Below are 7857 nucleotides of genomic sequence, written 5' to 3'. Positions count from 1 at the left end.
ATTTAAAAATACGCGAAAGAAATAAAAACAAAGACGTGAGAGAAAACGAAAGGTGACAAAGGAGAGGAAAAAGAGATAGCGAAAGGAGAAGAGGAAAAGTAGAAGAGAGAAGAAAGAAAGGATAGACGAGGAGAAGAGATGTAATGAGGAGACGAGAAGAGGAGAGTGGAGAGTAAAGTAAAGGAGAGAGAAAGAGAAGAACGAAAAGAAGAGGAGAGTGGAGAGTAAAGTAAAGGAGAGAAAAAGAGAAGAACGAAAAGAAGAGGGGAAGAGTGCAGTGGAGTCGGAAATCTAAGACAGGAGAGGAGATACGAGGTGGAGATGAGTGGGATGGAGATAAGATGCGAGAAAAGTAGGGAAGGCGATATGAGATAAAAGCAGAGCGAGCAGAATGAGGTGAGAGGAGAAAGAGAAGAGAAGAACAGAAGGGACTGAAGAGAAGAGGTAGTTGCAGAAAATATCGTATCAGCGTCAAGAATTGATGCATTGGTCAAATTATCGACATGAAACATTCAATAACATTTTGAAATGTATTAGATCGGTTCGAAATGCCTTTTGGCTTAGTTCAGAGCAAGGTAAAATCTTCCATGTAAGATCTTTGATTTTACCTGCGATTATACCACTAAAAACATGAACGTAATTTGAATATTTATAAGAATTATCCAATTTTTGTCCACTTCTCGGTTCGTTGAAATGGAGATTTTGTAATTCAATATTTCCCCTCCCCCCATCGTTAATTCCAAACTGAATCATTCCGTTTCACACGGCGTGGACAATTAACACAATGGGATAGGTCTAAAACTTACGAAAATTTTCTGCCACCGGAAGGGTTTGAACCTACGACCATCAGATTGACAGTCCTGGACGGTAAACACTACCCTACAAGCTTTCGCTCCTAGAAGTAAGTAGAAGGAGCTGACCAATGTGAAATGTAGATGCAACTCTCCTCCTACATGTAATGTGCAAACAATACTTGTTTGTAACAAAGAAAACGAATGTAGTACGACTCGGCGAAAACATTTAATGGAGAATTGCACATGATGAAAACTTTTCAATCGATATTTGCGGAAGTATACTTCCATTGAACTCGTGTGGGAAAGGGGTAAAATTAGTATGTCCTGAATTGCCACAAACATAAATAGTTATTTCATTAATATTTGTCAATGTCTTTGAAGCAGTACACAATTATCGTTAGAGTATCATAATTCACGATCTTATACATGAAAATATCCCTTTTAATGTGTGTCAATTCATTTATTTGTTTATTTTTTATAAATTCCATATGCAGAACAATGTAGCTACTATACACTGCTATTACAAATAATGTTACCATGCTCTTGTTTATAATAAAAGGAGAATAAAAAAAAGAACACCTAGTGTGGAGGATCGAACCTGTGGCCGCTGACAGCCCAATTGAGAACTCTAACCACTACACCACGCACTTACCTTCGATTGGAACAACAATTTTTAAGTATTCTGTCCCTCCAATATTGTAAATTTCGTTGGGTATACATGTAGTTGACCTTTTACTTTAATTTTGAATTGCTTTCTTGTAGTATAGCAGATATCTTCGAGAAATAATTTTCGAAGTTATGAAGAAAAACTAGAATATTGGTTGTTGTGAAAATGCGAGTTATTTCTTCTAACTTATTATTGTGATTAGACATTATTAATGGAAAATATCTAGAGGCTTGTTTCCCTTGGAGTTCTTAATTATTCTGTCGCGTGAATATTGTAAACGTTATCCTGCAAAAAGAAGTTCAATACTCTGATATAGCTCTGTACTTCTAGAATTACTCTATACACATTTAATTTAAATTTAACCCATAGCTCTACAGCCCGATGAGGGCCTTGGCTTACCTACCGACTGGTGGTCTCCCTCCCACACTGTTCCTCCGTCACCTGTTACTCTATACACATGCATTTGAAATTTAACTCTGGATTTATTTCTTCGTTGTTAGTATATCTAAGCTTGTGAATATACTTTATTTGTAATTTTATAACGGTTACATGAACATCTACGAAATAGTTCCTTATAACAACCTCCGCTTGACCAATTTGCCAATATAAACAAATGGAATACAGATTGTCTTCGATTTTTGATTTGATTTGTTGTTTTAAGTCCACTTTATGCACAGTAAGGCTAATCGGGACTGGACCTACAGTTTAAAGTGGGATCCGAACCACTATGTGCCTCCACCGGGAATCGAACCCGGGACCCCTTGATTACAAGGCGACGACGCTACCACTGCGCCATCGGGGAGGCCCTAGAGATTGTCTTCGAGCTTGCTTTGTTAAAAAGGAGCGGATACACGTATTACTATCCCAATACTTATTGAATAAGGTTTCTTGGTTGTCAGAAATTATGACTCTGATGAAATCTATCATTCTTCAGATTCTCTTTCAAATTCGACTCTGGTCACTTGTAACTTGCTGGGTGCGTTTTGCGTTAAGAAGCGGCCTTGAATAGCGTGAGTGAGTCACTTTGAACGCCAGCAAGCTACGTTACCAAGCTTGTCTGCCTTTGAAAACCAAGTCATTTTTCTTTCACCGTTTCCGAACGCGATTGCTATTGTAGAAGTATATATTCTCTCAAAAGAGCACGAAAGGAAATTTGACCAATATTCTCCCGTCGTTTAAAACCAAATATTAAACGAAAAGTTCACGATTGTCAATAAACCTATCTGAGCATAAGGTGGATGTAAATAATAAAGTTAATAGAAAGATTCTCCAAAATTTCTCTCCCACTGTCTACGTCAGGCCAGTACCCAGGGGGGGGGGGGCATGTGGGCCATGCCCCCCTCGAACCCTGAAAAAATATTTAAATGTGAACCTATCAATAACTACGAAAATAACATCGTCGATATTAGAAATGTGTAAAAATTTCAATTTTGTTCTTACATAAATGAATCTGTTCTTTGCGCAAAAGTCTTCAGGCTGCAATATTGGGTAGTTTTAGTTTTATAATCATTGATGCAAGGCTACCAGACGTCCGATTCAGCGATTTAGTCAGACAGTGCGTTACTTTCAATCCCTGTCCCGACTTTTTCGAACTGCAATCGTGATGCGAGAATGTCTCTTTATTCTTAACACACAATTAGACATGTTCTTTATTGTAATAATAATTCCTAGTACGCAACATTTAATTTATAAATATATTATTTTCTAAACATAGAACTATCATGACTTTTCAATGGCGCTCGCACTATTTGAACTATTTTGTAATATCTGTCTCTCTCTCTCTCTCTCTCTCTCTTATATAATAATAATAATCCTTTGCGCAACAGCCCCTCTCTCTTATGTATATATATATATATTTGGGTCTGGGCCCTCCCTCAAAGAAATCCTACGTATGGGCCTGGTCTATGTCAATGACAGAAATGCAAGCAATATTATTATTTATTTTTAACCGAATGAATGAAAGGAATGTGGAAGAATTTAAAAGAAATAAAAAAGAGCAGAACGACTGTTACTCTAGTTTAAAAATTGTTCTTCATCGAGGAAGAAAAATAAGAAGTATTTACTCCAGCACCTTAACACAGTGTCCCACGAGTCTCTCTTGACTAATACTGTCAAATATGAAGTGATTTTATGAATAAAATTTTTCGCCTGTTTACGTCTAACGTTTGGTAGTTCGCAAACGGTGCAATTATTTCGTGTTACCTTACGCAACAGCAACTACATTTCATAAGTGTATTCTTTTAGTTTAGGAAATATATGAGGAAATGTATGAGGAAATAGACCTCTGTTTGACGTAACGTTTCGGTAGAACACACTCTTCCTGTATCAGACATTTATTTGTAACTAGCTGATTACCAGGCGTTGCCCGGGTAATCAATTTATCCCAATCTTGTATTGCACAGGAAAATAATGAATTCTAACTATAGTGTAAAATGTAACTAATTTTAAATGTGATCGTGAGTGTCACCAATTAGCTTAGCGACTTCAAAAACTATGGATTCGACACTAATCTAGGTCATTTGTGGCATTTTATTTTTCACCCCCTCTCACCCCCCATGCCGATAGGTGATGAACTTGGAGTTGAACCGCATTGGTAGTGTCACGATAACTATGGATTCCATTCGCAACACAGCCTGAATGTTAGACAACCCGAGAAACACTATCGTTGTGCGGATTGCATAGAATCACGGATGTCTATTTGTGCGGAATTTAATATCGGTGGTTCTCGATTATTTTTACGTCACCCCTTCCCACCACCACCCCTAGGGGTTCCAGGGGTGCATTACCACCACGCAAGTGATACGCGTACCAAGTTTGGTTGAAATCGCTCCAGGCGTTCGAGAGTTATTGCTGAACAAACAAACACACACATATGCACACATACATCCATTTTTATATATAGAGGGACTCCCCCCATGGCGCAGTGGTAGCGTCATTGCCTTGTAATCAAGGGGTCCCGGGTTCGATACCCGTTGGAGGCACAAGTGGTTCGGATCCCACTTTAAACTGTAGGTCCAGTCCCGATTAGCCTTACTGTGCATAAAGTGGACTTAAATCAACAACTCAACATTTTTATATATAGAGATTTTTTACAGTTATAACAACAGTGTTCGGAACGTTTCTCTTAAAAAGTAACTGCTACAGTTACTCGTTTTAGAAAGTAGCTCATGTACAGTTACTGGTACTTGAGAACTTACTGTGAGTTACTTTTTCAGTTACTTTCTCCTGACACCGACCTCCGTCGTGGAGTGGTTGGAACAGAGCGCTACGACAACAGGGTCAAGGGTTCGAATCCCAGCCTGGGCATGAATGTTCTTTGTGACTGTCCCTTCATCATATCATCCTTATCTTCCCGATTAGTCAGAAGTGGTAGAAGCGATGTAAAATAAATCCAAATCAATCAATCAAACTTTCCTGCTTGTATTTTTTTGCAAACAAATTACACAGACTGATAATTAACTACAGGGTGTCCGAGAAGTCACACAACCTAGACTTTGTACGCACGTAACGTTTGTACAAAAAGGGATAGCGAAATGAAACTTATGTACATTGGGTATTAACTTTGTCGGTATGGATATGTTTAAACATTAAACAAAATCATGCTTTACATGAATGTTCAGTGTTCGGAAAAAGTTACCAGTAAAAAAAGTAACCAGTAAACACAAACATTGATAAAAAACAGCTGTGGAGTCGCCTAGCTTTCTTGCCGTAGGCGATTCTTTTCGTTAAAATCATTTCACCTTAGCATCCAGAGAAGACAAATAGTTGGAAACAGAATTGGAAAATTTAGTTCTTCCCCATTTAAAAATATTAAAGTTAACAATTAAGTAAATATTCGTAAGGTTACTTCTATTGCAAAAAAGTACATATCTGTGTTACAGTTTCAGCTACTTACTTTTAAAAGTGGCTACCTACAGTTAGAATTGAAGCATTCCAACGAATAACGCGGTATGGTACATTTCAGTGAATGCGAGAAAAACGGATAAAACCTGTTGTATGTTGCTGGACTACAGTAGAAAAAGCATAAAACCTTATGCAAACACAATATCAATCTTTGAGCAACGTCCGACCTTATGACTGGCCAGCTTGTAGCCTGTAGCCCCAGGGCCGAATCCGTTTCCACTGGTAACGCAGCACATTCCCAAAAGTGCCATACAGCGTTATTCGGTGATCTGCTTCAATTATCAAATAATGTAACTGTTACAAGCAGCTGCGCATAACAATAGTTATCCATATAGACAGTTGTCGCTATAACTGTCTTGCAATATGAGAGGCAGGTTCTATCTTGCAGCCAGTTAACAGGTCACGTGGTTCCTTCAACGCCAATAGCGTTTCTTTCTTCACTGTCTAAACTTCGCATGCAATTTTCTTTTGGCGGGAAACCCGTTCAGACACACTAAAACTTCTACCTCATTTCTTGCCATGCTGCTTTTCCTCCTTTGTGTCCAAGTTTGAACAAAACAAGCGTCAGTCTAGTTTCCAGACTACCTTGACGACGCCAGGTATTTATATCGTGCCTCGCTCGCTTAATTACTCCAGGAATTAACTCCAATTATCACCGCAGCGCGGCGCTGCTAGTCGCCTTTGTTCTCCTTAATTTCCCGCCTCCGTGCACCCATGGCGACGAAATCAGCCCCAGCCAATTGTGTCGGCCGGAAAAATAAGACTTTTCTCAGACGGGAGAGGAAGACATATTGTTTGCTTTCTTGTTTCCGGCGCGGAAATTACTTACCCTTCTTGCACGGTCAGGAACCAAGTCCGTCTGCCCCCGTCGTACTCAAACGGAATGCACTACGTGGGTGGAATTCCGAGCATCTTAATTTATAATTTTGTTGAAAAATGCCCCGCGTCTCTGTGACAAATAACGGCTTTCTATGGGTTTTAGCTGAGCGCCATGCCCATCTGCAAGGAATGCTATCTTTGTTGGGAGGGTGACTGTGGAGGAAATATTTGAGGGGAGGTGTATTTTTCGTGCAAGTTTCTGCCAAGAGTTTAATTCTGAGTTTAATTCCACGCTGAGAGGGAGATGGCGAAACAGAGATAAAGAGAGCATGGAAGAGAGAGGAGAGAGAGGAACAGAAGCTAGAGATGGGTGATAAACACAAAGAAACACGCACGTAGGGGGGGAGGAGCGAGGTGGAAAGGTAAAGAGTGAAAGAGAGACAGAAAAGAAAGATAGGAGAAAAATGGAAAGGGAGAAGATTGATGCATAGAGAGGTTAAAGAAACAAACAAACACAATCACTGTGCGAATTAAGCAAATTGCTTTGGGGGTAGAATGCCAGTCAGTGGCGTGTTTGTGCTTTCACTTCAGAGGGTGGATTTTTGCGTGGTATACAAATTTTTAAGGGGGATGAAACATCCCTGGCAGGGATAAAAATAAGTTTATTTTGGCGGGGATAAAATTGTTTATGGTGGGGAAGCCCCGGCATTCCCCCGTTAATTCGCACACTGAACACAATTGAAATAGAGAGGTGGGTAGGAAGTGGAAGAGCGATAGAAAATCAGGATCATGAGAGAGAGAGAGAGAGAGAGAGAGAGAGAGAGAGAGAGAGAGAGTACCAGAAAGTAGAGATCAATGAAAAACCAGGAATGACATACACGTACAGAAACAGAAACAGGGGGTTTGGAGAGAAAGAGGAAGAAGAGAGAATTATGAAGAGGGGAAGAAGACAGAAATTAAGAGAGAGAGAAAGAAAGCGGAGTGAATGAAAAGATGATATAGAGAGGAAGAGACATAATGTAGAGAAATACAGAAGTTGGGGAGAGAGAGAGAGAGAGAGAGAGAGAGCATAGGGATGGACGATAAACCAAGGAGAAACACGGAGAGCAAGGGAAAATAAAATAGTAATAGAAGAAAATATAGAAAAAAGATAATGAAAAACATAAGTAATATGTACTGACTCGCTTGCGGAACGTGTTCAATGCTCGACTAGCAATCTCGCCATTAAAGGTTCCGGGTTCGAGTACTGGCCAGGAAATGGAAGTTCCTGTGCAAGTGTCGCTTTACCAATTTAATCAAATTATCATTCATCCATTGCCGCGTTTAGCTTAAGAAAGCAGAAAAGCGACGTAAAATAGAAATGAGAGAAAGACGTATAGAGAGGATTGAGTTGATGTTTTAAGACCCCTTTATGTACAGTAAGGCTAATTGGGACTGGACCTACAGCTTAAAGTGGGATCCGAACCACTATGTGCCTCCTCCGGGTATCGAACCCAGGACCCCTTGATTACAAGGCGACGACGCTGCCACTGCACCATCGGGGAGGCCAGGATGTATAGAGAGGGATACAGAAGGTGGAGAGAGACAGAGAGAGAAGATAAGGAGGGCGTGTAAAGAGACAGTGGATAGAAAATAAGATATTCTCGTATGAGATATGAAAGAGAAAGAAAACAA

Source organism: Lepisma saccharinum, chromosome 7, assembly GCF_977018435.1.
Source record: "Lepisma saccharinum chromosome 7, izLepSacc3.1, whole genome shotgun sequence".
Taxonomy (NCBI): Eukaryota; Metazoa; Arthropoda; class Insecta; order Zygentoma; family Lepismatidae; genus Lepisma; species Lepisma saccharinum.
The sequence above is the reverse complement of the archived record's forward strand: the minus strand, read 5'-3'. Positions refer to the sequence as shown.